This window comes from Trachypithecus francoisi, unplaced genomic scaffold, assembly GCF_009764315.1.
Source record: "Trachypithecus francoisi isolate TF-2019V2 unplaced genomic scaffold, Tfra_2.0 Lachesis_group4, whole genome shotgun sequence".
NCBI classification, from domain to species: Eukaryota; Metazoa; Chordata; class Mammalia; order Primates; family Cercopithecidae; genus Trachypithecus; species Trachypithecus francoisi.
Genome location: NW_022681469.1, coordinates 95,237,174 through 95,250,068, shown reverse-complemented (window position 1 = coordinate 95,250,068; position 12,895 = coordinate 95,237,174). Strand labels below are relative to the sequence as shown.

Sequence of the window (12,895 nt, the reverse complement as noted above, 5' to 3'; positions counted from 1 at the left end):
TTCTCGGTCACAAGTGATTAGTGCTGAGAATGTTTATCTTCAAAACAATATTATTGAGATTAAGTTTTGCAGGAAAGGGTTGGTTTTTGGTATATGCTGAATATATTGCAAGTTATATAATGCACTAAAAATATACTTTATAGATGGAAGCGGTGGGTTATAAGATTAAACTTTTTATACGTTCCTGTTTTAGATTAACATTTGTTTAGGGAATTCAGTAGCTTGGGGGATAGGTCCTCAAGTGTTGTAACAGCAAGATTATTAGTTTGATCCCCTTATTTTAAGATGAGCCATATTAAATATGATTTAAAATGTAATTTAATATGATTTTTTTGTTCAGGAGCTACATCTAGTGTAATGTAGCTTTCTATGAAATAGCCAAATGGTAGAAACCAAGTTTAAGTAAATTATTAGAGTACTAGCATATCTGCTATGGGCAGAGTTTCCTTTTTTTTTTTTTTGAGACGGAGTCTTGCTCTGCCGCCCAGGCTGGAGTGCAGTGGCCGGCTCTCAGCTCACTGCAAGCTCCGCCTCCCGGGTTCACGCCATTCTCCTGTCTCAGCCTCCCGAGTAGCTGGGTTAGGGTTAACTACAGGCGCCCGCCTCGTCGCCCGGCTAGTTTTTTGTATTTTTTAGTAGAGACGGGTTTCACCATATTAGCCAGGATGGTCTCGATCTCCTGACCTCGTGATCCGCCCGTCTCGGCCTCCCAAAGTGCTGGGATTACAGGCTTGAGCCACCGCGCCCGGCCAGAGTTTCCTTTTAATTCATTCATAATCTCTTCAAATTTAGAGAATTTAGCCTTTAGTTTATTGCATTTTCCCTTGTTCTGGATATTTGCCGTATCTAACTTTTCTTAATTTTTGTATTTCACTTTACTCTCCTTACTGTCCTTTGAGACAGTGTCAAGTTAGTGGGTTATCTCTGTTTTCAAATGAGCAATATGGGCACGCAAGATAAAATTAAGAGCACATACTGAATCGTAAGATGCTTGGAACTAGACTTTGGAATTCTTCACCTTTGACTCCCTTTAAAAATTTAATGATTGTTTATATATTGATCAACAAAAACAATTTTATTGAGAGTTAGGAATAAGATGAGCTGCTGCTGTTAGGTGTTTTTTTTTCCTTAAAGACTTGAGGGAACACTATTCCCTTTTCGAGAAGGGTCACTTTGTATGTTTAGTTTGTTTGTTTTTGAGATGGAGTTTTGTTCTTGTTGTCCAGGCTGAAGTGGAATGGTGCAATCTAGGCTCACTGCAACCTCCGCCTCCCAGGTTCAAGGGATTCTCCTGCCTCAGCCTTCCGAGTAGCTGGGATTACAGGCATCCACCAACCACGCCCGGCTAATTTTTTGTAATTTTAGTAGAGATGGGGTTTCACCATGTTGGTCAGGCAGGTCTCAAACTCCTGACCTCAGGTGATCCACCTGCCTCTCAGCCTCCCAAAGTGCTGGGGTTACAGGCGTGAGCCACTGTACCCAGCCTGTATATGTTTTATTTATTCACGCTGGATATGCCACTTGTTCTCTGCCAAAGCCTTATTATAAACGGTGATAATTTTGCAGTTTCGGACAACTTTTATAATGGAAGATTAGGCTTTGAGTCCCTAATTAATCTTAGAATCACTGAAAGTGGAATGAGCAGACATTATGTGCCTTCTACTTTGATGCAGTAGAATATACATGTCACCACAGAGAAAATAGTCTTATCTAAATAGGTTCAACTGGCTTCAGTCTTAATCTAACTTTGAGTTTACAAGAAATACAGAAGATAGAGGGACAAATTAAATGATGCATCAGGGAAACAACTAGCCATGTCCTGAATATGGGATATTCCACAGGACAAATGATACTGTTTTGCTAGAGGAGCAGTGGGATGAAAAAAGGGAAGAGGCCTGTTATGAGTAAGACTCAAAAGGATAACAAAAAAAAGCACTATAGTAAGTTCTTCGTGGGCAACGTAAATAGCCCTGTGAAGCAGCGTGGAGCACCTAAAAAAGCCTTATAGTTGTTATTTTATTTATTTATTTATTTTGCAGGAAATGGGGCAGCCTTGAGGTCAGACTTAGAATTATGTCCTAGCTCCACTACTTACTCATTGTGTGATCTAGTTATGGGATCCCTGAACAGTTTTTAAAAATTCTTTGAGCCTCATTTTCCTCGTTTCTAACAATGGGGCAGCCTTGAGGTCAGACTCAGAATTATGTCCTAGCTCCACTATTTCCTCATTGTGTGATCTAGTTATGGGATCTCTGAACAGTTTTTTAAAATTCTTTGAGCCTCATTTTCCTCGTTTCTAACAAGGGTGATGATGGTGGCCCCCTCATTGGGTTGCTTTGAGCATTAAATAGGATTATGCGTGCTAAAGCCTTTAAAACAGTGCTTGGTACATATAAGTACACAATATGTTTTAACTATGATGTAATAAGAACAACAAAAAATTCACCAGCTCTCAGCCTTCGGTTTTGTGCTTGTCTCAGTGAGATCCAGGCAGGAGCACAGATAATACCCTCGGTATTTCACCAGGGAGAATCATACAGGTGCTGAAAGGCGAAAGAACAAAGAGAATCCAGAGTAGTGACTTTAAGGAGCAGCCACGGCCTGAGGGCTGGAAGGCCAAAGAGGAAGTTGAGGTTTTGGATCCTAGAGACTTGGAGGGAAGAGCCCTGAGCACCTGAGACTCAGATTTCTGAGCAATGGCAGCTCCTTGACTGTGGCTGGCGCCTGGGATGGGGGGAAGAGAGAGGAGTTATAAATCTTGTTCTGAGTGTCCAGAGGAGCTAGAGGATGTAACCAACTGCTGATTCAGTGACGCCGGCTGATAGACAGGGACCTACCGATGCGGTGATGCCGACTGCCAGAGAGGGACCTGCGGATGCGGTGAAGCCGACTGACGAGTGGGACCTGCTGATGCGTGAAGCCGACTGAGGGACAGGACCTGCTGATGTGGTGATGCCGACTGACGGGACGGGACCTGCTGATGGGGTGAAGCCAACTGACGGACGGGACCTGCTGATGCGGTGATGCCGACTGATGGACGGGACCTGGTGGTGCGGTGATGCCGGCTGATGGACGGGACCTGGTGGTGCGGTGATGCCAACTGATGGACAGGACCTGGTGGTGCGGTGATGCCGACTAGTGGACGGGACCTGGTGGTGTGGTGATGCCGACTGATAGTTAAGGACCTGGTGATGCTTTGATGCCGACTGACGGATGGGACCTGGTGATGCAGTGAAACCGACTGACGGACGGGACCTGCTGATGTGGTGAAGCCAACTGACGGATGGGGACCTGCGGATGGGGTGATGCCGACTGATGGACGGGATGTGGTGGTAGGGTAATACCAACCGAAGGACAGGACCTGCGGATGCGGTGATGCCGACTGATGGACAGGGACCTGCGGTTATGGGGATGCCGACTGACAGGGCCTGCTGATGTCGACTGATGGACGGGACCTGTGGGTGTGGGGATGCTGACTGACAGACGGGCAAGAGCATGTCGTCTCTGCTTTCTAGTACCCCTCTGGTGCCTTCTATTGGCAGAAACTAACAGGTAACAGCTGGCAAAGGAGAGATTAGAGTCCAGAGTCCTACACCCAGCATCACAAAGGTGAGAAGTACATTTGGAACTGAGAGCTTATTTTTCTTTGTTTGCCCTAATGCCTCATATACCCTGTCTGTCTGATGGAACAGAGAGCTTAATATCAAGGCAAACCTCTAACCTTGAAGTGAAACACCCTCCTCCCCCAATTCTAGGAGTCATCTTGTAAGCTAGATTCTGTGAAGTCACTGAAGAGTTGATAGAATCTGGGACCGCAGCAGAAACGCTCGTGACATGTGGCGTTTTGTAAGATCTGTAGCTGGAGTGTTACCTTTCTGTTACTGTTAGATCTTCATTATTTATGTTATCTGTATACCACCATATACTACTAAATGATCAGAAGGGGATTCCCCAAGTTCTCTGGGCAGCATATCTTACATGCTGTGTCAAGCAGGTTTAAACAGTTTCTAACCATTTAGTTTTAGATGATGATAAAGCACTTATGGGTGGGCACTGGATTCTGCTAAATGTTTATGGCACATGGAGATACAGGGAGACTCTTTTTTTTCTTGAGACGGAGTCTTGCTCTGTCACCCAGGCTGGAGTGCAGTGGCACGATCTCCTGGGTTCAAGCAATTCTAGGCTGCAACCTCCGCCTCCTGGGTTCAAGCAATTCTCCTGCCTCAGCCTCCTGAGGAACTGGGACTACAGGCACGTGCCACCATGCCCAGCTAATTTTTTGTATTTTTAGTAGAGACAGTGTTAGCCAGGATGGTCTCCATCTCTTGACCTTGTGATCTGCCTGCCTTGGCTTCCCAAAGTGCTAGGATTACAGGTGTGAGCCACCGCACCTGGCGGGAGACTAACTTTGAAGGACTCACTGCTAGAGAATTAAGGTAGGTTTGTTTTCTCCCAAATATATGGAATATAGCAGAGAAATAAGAGAAAATGTTTTTTCATGCATCTGTCACTGTTTTGCCTGAGGTACCTGAAGAGTAGACTCAGTGTGATCAGAACTGGAAGGGCTCCTCCACAGAAATAGTCCCAGCAGACAACGATGTGGACATTCATATGCCACAAGGGAGGCGTACATTAGGAGGAGGATTTGAGAGCCCTTCCTTGAGTGAATAAGGGTAGGACTTTGGGAGAAAGTCCTAGTGGAGTATTTGATGTTAAACACCTTTAGATATTTTTTCTTTTGCCTACTCAATTTCTCAAGTGGGCTCCATTTTCTAAATTTAAGGAATGTCTTGTTGTTGTTATTTTGTTTTTGAGACAGAGTCTTGCTCTGTCACCGAGGCTGGAGTGCAGTGATGCAATCTCGGCTCACTGCAACCTCCTCCTCCTGGGTTCAAGCAATTCTCCTTCCTCAGCCTCCTGAGTAGCTGGGAATACAGGTGCCTGTCACCACACCCGGCTGATTTTTATATTTTTAGTAGAGACAGGGTTTCACCATGTTGACCAAGCTGGTCTGGAATTCCTGACCTCAAGTGATCTGTTCACCTCTGCCTCCCAAAGTGCTGGGATTACAGGTATGAGCCACCACACCCGGCAGGAATGTCTTTTTGTATGTAAAAAATACATAATAAATGGGGCCAGTTGTGGTGACTCATGCCTGTAATCCCAGCACTTTGGGAGGCCAAGGCAGGTGGGTCCCTTGAGGTCAGGATTTCGAGACCAGCCTGGCCAACATGGAGAAAACCCCATCTTTACTAAAAATACAGAAATTAGCTGGGTGTGGTGGCACCGGCTTGTAATCCCAGCTACTCAGGAGGTTGAGTCAGGAGAACCTCTTGAACCCGGGAGGCGGAGGTTGCAGTGAGCCAAGATCGCATCACTGCACTCTAGCCTAGGTAACAAAGTGAGACTCTGTCTCAAAAAAAAAAGACCAGAGTCTTAAGGAAATGATTTCTCAGTTTCTCCAAATGTTATTTTCTTATTTCTTTCTGTCCAGTCAAAAGAGTCAAAACTCCTAATAAGTACTCAAAAAATGTCTAGGCCGGGCATGGTGGCTCATGCCTGTAATCTCAGCATTTGGGAGGCCAAGGCAGGTGGATCACGCGGTCAGGAGATCGAGACCATCCTGGCTAACACAGTGAAACCCCGTCTCTACTAAAAATACAAAAAAAACATTAGCTGGGCGTGGTGGCGGGCGCCTGTAGTCCCAGCTACTGGGGAGGCTCAGGCCGGAGAATGACGTGAACCCAGGGGGCGGAACTTGCAGTGAGTGGAAATTGCGCCACTGCACTCCAGCCTGGGCAACAGTGAGACTCTGTCTAAAAAAAAAAAAAATGCCCAAAGCTGGGGTTACCTTCCCTGAAGTGAAGCATATAAGATCTTATGTAAAGAAAGACATTAAGTAAATGAAGTGGTCCTAGAGGAAAGGGCAGGCAAGGTTGTTATTCTGGGGGCTGATGAGGAAGGTGAAACAATATTTGCCCATGTTTGCTGTGTGGAGAAACAGCCTGTGCTATAGTTAGTCACCTGCATCACCAGGTTCTCCATGCTCATGGGGCCCCCACATCGCTCATGACTGGAATGACTGTTTTCCGAGCAAAGATTTGAATATGTGATCTGACAGGTACTTATGGGGAATACATACTTTAAAATCACAGTCTTGCTAGAAATTCAGAACGTTTCTTGGTTTTACTTCAACACTTGCATATTTGATTTTTTTCCTGGACTTAATTGATCTAGGAAGATGAATATTAAGTGAGTCTCTGGTCAAAGAAGGGAAACCAAGTATTCCTTCTTTAGAAGAAACAAATAGGCCTGGTGTAGTGGCTCAGGCCTGCAATCCCAACACTTTTGGAGACTGAGGCAGGCAAATCACTTGAGGCCAGGAGTTCGACACCAGCCTGGCCAACATGGCAAAACCCTATCTCTACTATAAATACAAAAATTAGCCAGGCATGGTAGCGCATGCCTGTAATCTTAGCTACTCAGGAGGCCGAGGCACAAAAATTGCTTGAGCCTAGCATCCATAGGTTGCAGTGAGCTGAGATTGTGCCACTGTACTCCTGGGCAACAGGCGAGACTCTGCTTTAAAATAAATAAATAAATTAATTAATTAATTAAAAAAAAGAAATAAGTGGGAAAGTAGTGATGCCATGTTATCTAGTGTGGAGGAAAAACAAAACAATACCATAGTTAACATAAAATAGCTCAGAGAAACCCCACTGTAAGCCTTGGATGAAGGTGTGCTGAGAAGTGGAAAGCTGTCTTGAGGTTTGTTGGGGAGGTGGATGACTTCCTGGGGAAGAGAGTGGGCAGGGGCCACGGAGTGAGTTAGGTGACAAACCTGCTGGATGTTGGCATCTTTAAAGGCAGGAACTGTCATTCATCTTCTGTCTAACTGCTGATTGTTTTTGGTGCTGTGTTAGGTGCTACTTGGTCCGTATGGATACAGGAATGAATGTCAAATAGAAATTTGAGAAGCATTTTATTTATTTATTTTTTGAGACAGCATTTCACACTTGTTGCCTAGGCTGGAGTGCAATGGCGTGATCTCAGCTCACTACAGTCTCTACCTCCTGGATTCAAACCATTCTCCTGCCTCAGCCTCCTGAGTAGCTGGGATTACAGGCATGTGCCACCATGCCCAGATAATTTTTGCATTTTTAGTAGAGACAGGGTTTCACATGTTGACCAGGCTGGTCTTGAACTCCTGACCTCAGGTGATCCCTCCACTTCGGCCTCCCCCAAAGTGCTGGGATTACAGGTGTGAGTCACTATGCCTGGCTGAGAAGAGTTTTAAGTGTAATTGGATGTAAAGCTAACACCGTGAGGTGCTTTAACTCAACAGAGGAAAACATCTGTAGAAACAGTGATGTTGAGATTATTCATGAGTGAGCAAGAAGTAGTAATGGGAGTCAGAAATGTTAAATATTAGAAATAACCAATTTAAAGGTTGCCTTTATAGCAGACAGCTTGGAGTTCTAAATAAATAGCAGATAAACTGCATGTTCTCAGTAGATGCCTTTCTTCTTCTCAGTGGCCTGACTTTGAGCACTTGGCCAGTAAGTAGCTGACACTAGGCACTTACGTGCTAGGCACTGAATTAACATGTTTTAATCTTCACAGCAGTCCCATGTCCCCACTGTACAGGTAAGGCAGTGGTGGTACAGAGAGGTGAAGTAGCTTGTCCAGGATCATGCAGCTGGAAAGTGTTAGTGTCTACTGTCAATCAGGTTGCTTTAACAGAAAACTTCTTCCCAAAGGGTTGTTTCTGTTTCTTCCAGTATCATTGGTTTCAACATGCCTCTGAAAAGCTTGACAGTAAAGCCAGTAGAAACTGAATCCTCCCCAGGTCTGGAAGTAATATATGGTTACGAGTGATGAATGAACTTCCTTGGGGAAGTTATTAGTAAAGTTCTCTGTTTAAAGAACCGTGGGCCGGGCGCGGTGGCTCAAGCCTGTAATCCCAGCACTTTGGGAGGCCGAGACGGGCGGATCACGAGGTCAGGAGATCGAGACCATCCTGGCTAACACTGTGAAACCCCGTCTCTACTAAAAAAACAAAAAAACTAGCTGGGCGAGGTGGCGGGCGCCTGTAGTCCCAGCTACTCAGGAGGCTGAGGCAGGAGAATGGCGTAAACCCGGGAGGCGGAGCTTGCAGTGAGCTGAGATCCGGTCACTGCACTCCAGCCCGGACGACAGAGCGAGACTCCGTCTCAAAAAAAAAAAAAAGAAGAACCGTGGGCAGTAGAGTTCTTCATGCATGGCTGCTCTGGGATGGGCCAAACTTCACATCATTAGAAGTAATCTGGTGATGGGTGTGCAGGGGGAATACCAGAGTTCCCTACAACCAGTATGTATGAATGGTATATGAGGCAAGCATTTCTCACCCCACCCTGCTCTCTCCATGTTTACCCCACGTCCTTTGCACTGTGCTGTGTGGACTTTTGTCCTGCGCTTCTATAGTTTTTCTGGATATGATCATCTTAAAGGTTGTCATGCCCTTTATCAGTTGATTGAGACAGAATCTTGACTTACCGCCCAGGCTGGAATGCAGTGGTGCAATCACAGCTCACTGCAGCCTCGACTTCCCAGGTTCAGGTGATTTTCCCATCTCAGTCTTCCGAGTAGCTGGCACTACAGGTGTGCACCACCACACCTGGCTATTTTTTTTTTCTTTTTTTTTCTCTTATTTTATTTTATTTTTGAGACAAAGTCTGGCTCTGTTGCCCAGGCTGGAGTGCAGTGGCGTGATCTGGGCTCACTACAAGCTCCGCCTCCCGGGTTCACGCCATTCTCCTGCCTCAGCCTCTCAAGTAGCTGGGACTACAGGCGCCCACCACCACACCCTGCTAATTTTTTTTTTTGTATTTTTAGTAGGAACGGGGTTTCACCATGTTTGCCAGGATGGTCTCGATCTCCTGACCTTGTGATCCACCCGCCTCGGCCTCCCAAAGTGCTGGGATTACAGGCGTGAGCCACTGCGCCCGGCCTTTTTTTTTTCTTTCATATCTTTATTTTTTTTTTAATTTTTGAGATGGAGTGTTGCTCTGTCAGCCAGACTGGAGTGCAATGGTGCGATCTCAGCTCAGTGCAACCTTCGCCTCCTGGGTTCAAGCGATTCTCATGTCTCAGCCTCCTGAGTAGCTGGGATTATAGGCGCCCACCACTATGTCCGGCTAATTTTTGTATTTTTTTTTTTTTTTTGAGGCGGAGTCTCACTCTGTCGCCCGGACTGGAGTGCAGTGGCCGGATCTCAGCTCACTGCAAGCTCCGCCTCCCGGGTTTATGCCATTCTCCTGCCTCAGCCTCCCGAGTAGCTGGGACTACAGGCGCCCGCCACCTCGCCGGCTAGTTTTTTGTATTTTTAGTAGAGACGGGGTTTCACCGTGTTAGCCAGGATGGTCTCGATCTCCTGACCTCGTGATCCGCCCCTCTCGGCCTCCCAAAGTGCTGGGATTACAGGCTTGAGCCACCGTGCCCGGCCTAATTTTTGTATTTTTAGTAGAGACGGGGTTTCACCATGTTGGCCAGGCTAGTCTCAAACTCCTGACCTCAGGTGATCAGTCCATCTTGGCCTCCCAAAGTGCTGGGATTAGAGGCTTGAGCCACCGCACCTGGCCAAAAGTTTTAAATTTTAATGAAGTTCAGTGTATTCATTTCTGCCAATCTCATTTTATGAATAGTATTTTTGGTGTCCTGTCTAAAAACATTTTGCCTAAATCAAAGTTATGAAGGTTTTCTCCTGTTGTCTTAAACCTATGGTGCATTTTGAGTTAATTTTTATGTAATGTATGATTCACAGGCCGTGGTTTTATTTTTTGCATGTAAATGTTTCATTCTAACACCATAAATTGAAAATATTGTTCATTTTCCATTGAATTGCCCTCACACTTTTGTTACAAATCACTTGACCATATTTGGGTGGGTCTGTTTCTGGACTCTTTTCTCCCATTAATTTATATGTCTGTCCCTTTGCTACTACACTTTCTTGGTTACTGTGACTTTATATTGTCAGTCTTAAAATTGAATAGTGTTACTCCTTCAACTTCATTGTTTTTCAGAATCGTGGCTATTGTCGTTACTTTGCTTTTCCATATGTATTTTAGAACCAGTAAGTCTATACACAAAAATTCTGTTGGATTTTTATTGGGATTGTAATAAGTTAAAAAAACCTTTTTGGAATAATTATCAACTTTACTAAGTTGTCTTCTTATGACTGGCTTATTTCACTTAGTATGCTATTCACCCATGTTGTAGCACAGGGGTCCCTAACCCCCAGGCCTCAGACTGGTATACTGTCTGTGGCCTGTTAGAAACTGGGCTGTACCACAGGAGGTGAGTGGTAAGTGAGTGAGCATTACTGCCTAAGCTTTGCCTCCTGACAGATCAGTGGTGGCATTAGATTCTCATAGGAATGCATACCCTATTGTGAACTGCACACGTTGAAGGATCTAGGTTGCTCACTCCTTAGGAGAATCTAATGCCTGATGATCTGAGGTGGACAAGTTCCATCCTGAAACCATCCCCCTAACCCCACTCTCTGTTGGCGGAAAAACTGTCTTCCATGAAACCAGTCCCTGGTGTGAAAATAGTTGGGGACCGCTGTTGTAGTATGTGTCAGAATTTTCTTTTGAAAGCTAAGTAGTATTCTTTTATATGCGTATTTTACATTTTGTTTATTCTTCTGTCCATGGGTATATGGGTTGCTTCCACCTTTTGGCTATTGTGTTCAATGCCACTGTGAATGTAGGTGAACAAATATCTCTTTGAGACTCTGCTTTCAATTCTTTTGGGTATGTACCTAGAAGTAGGATTGCTGGATGTTATAGCAATTCTTCTTTTCCCGTCCTTGAATAAACCAGTGAAAAAGATGTTACAGCAATTATATTTTTAATTATTTCAGGAATTGCCATACTGTTTTCCATAGCAGCTGTACCGTTTTACATTTCTACCAACAGTGTCCAAGTGTGTTATAATTTCTCCACATCCACTCCAACACTTGTTATTTTGGTTTTTTTCCTAAACAGTAGGTGAATATTATTTTTTAAGTTTTGACTTCTACTTGTTTTTAGTATGTAGAAATATTTTAAATTTTTGTGTGTTGACCTTATATCCTTTGGCATTGCTAAACTTACTAGTTCTGAAAATTTGTTTTTTATTTTTTAATAGATTGCTTGGGATTTTCTACTTAGACAATTATGTATTCAAATGGGCATAGTTTTATTTCTTCCTTTATAGTCTGTGTGCCTTTTCTTTTATTGCTGTAATGTACTGTCTAGGACCTCTAATGAGAGTCGACATCCTTAACCGTCCTCAGTTTTTGTGAGAAAACACTGTCTTTCATCATTACATAAAATGTTAGCTATGGGTTTTTTGTAGATACTCTTTATCAGGTTGAAGACATTGCCTTCTCTTTCTAGTTTGTTGACAATCTATATGATGAGTGAATGTTGGATTGTTTCAAATGCTTTTTTTGCATAAATTGACATTATCATGTAGTTTCTGGGCTGTAAATGAATTACATTGACTTTTTACCCCTACAAATGTTGAACCAACCCTGCATTCCTATGATAAACTCCACTTTATTGTGGTATTTTATTCTTTTAAGATATTGCTTGGTTTAATTTGCTAACATTTTTGTTGAGGACTTATTGTGTCTCTGCTCATGAGGGATATTGGTCTGTAGTGTTTTTGTTTTTGTTTTTTTTGGATTGTCATTGATTTTTTTTACCAGGGTAGCAGCCTTAAAATGTGTTGGGAAATCATGCTTATGTTTTCTGGAAGTGATTGTGCTGAATTGGTGTTCTTTAATTGTTTGATACAATTCACCTGTGAAACCACTTGAACAATTTCTCTCAGAAGTTTTTTGTTGTTGTTGTTGTTTGAGATGGTGTTTTGCTCTTGTTGCCCAGGCTGGAGTGAATGCCCCAATCTCGGCTCACCACAACCTCCGTCTCCCAGGTTCAAGTGATTCTCCTGCCTTGGCCTCCCAAGTAGCTGGGATTACAGACATGTGCCACCACGCCCAGCTAATATTTGCATTTTTAGTAGAGACAGGTTTCTCCATGTTGGTCAGGCTGGTCTTGAACTCCTGACCTCAGGTGATCCATTTGTCTCGGCCTCCCAAAGTGCTGGGATTACAGGCGTGAGCCCCAGTTCCCCCTGCCCCTTTTTTAATGCTCAAATTCAATATCTTCAGTAATTATAGTGTTCTTCAGGTTATTTCATCTTGGGTCATTTGTAGTGTTCAAAGAATTGGTTAATTGTATCCAAGTTGTTTATTTTTGTCTTTTCCTTTTTTTAAAATAACTTTACATCATAATGGACAAGTTATGTAAAGCTTTGTAGTATTCCCTTATCCTTTAATGTCTGTAGGGTCGCTAGTGATATCTCCACTTTTTAATTCTGATACTAGTAATTTTTGTGTTCTCTCACAATCTTCATCAGCCTTGCAGAGGTTTATCCGTTTTATTGATTTCTGATAACTTGGTGATGTTGAAGCTGAATGAACTCCTCTGTCTCCATGGTTTTGAGAGGTGAAGCCAGGTGGGCTTCTGGGTCAGGAGGGAACTTGGAAAACTTTTCTGTCTAGCTGAAGGGTTGTAAACACACCAATCAGCACTCTGTCTAGCTAAAGGTTTGTAAATGCACCAATCAGCACTCTGTAAAAACGCACCAGTCAGCACTCTGTAAAATGGACCAATCAGCAGGATGTGGGTGGGGCCAAATAAGTTAATAAAAGGTGGCCACTTGGGCCAGCAGACCCAACCAGCTTGGGTCCCGTTTCCAAGTTGTGGAAGTTTTGGTCTTTCGCTGTTCGCAGTAAGTCTTGCTGCTTCCCATTCTTTGGGTCCGCCCTACCTTTAAGAGCTGTAACACTCACTGCGAAGGTCTG

At 44.0% G+C, this 12,895-nt stretch overlaps 1 protein-coding gene across 2 annotated transcripts in view; it reads left to right on the top strand.

The window, feature by feature from the left end:
* Nucleotides 1-12,895, top strand: part of IGF2BP3 (insulin like growth factor 2 mRNA binding protein 3) — a 156,908-nt gene that overhangs the window by 55,950 nt on the left and 88,063 nt on the right. The window lies entirely within an intron of this gene.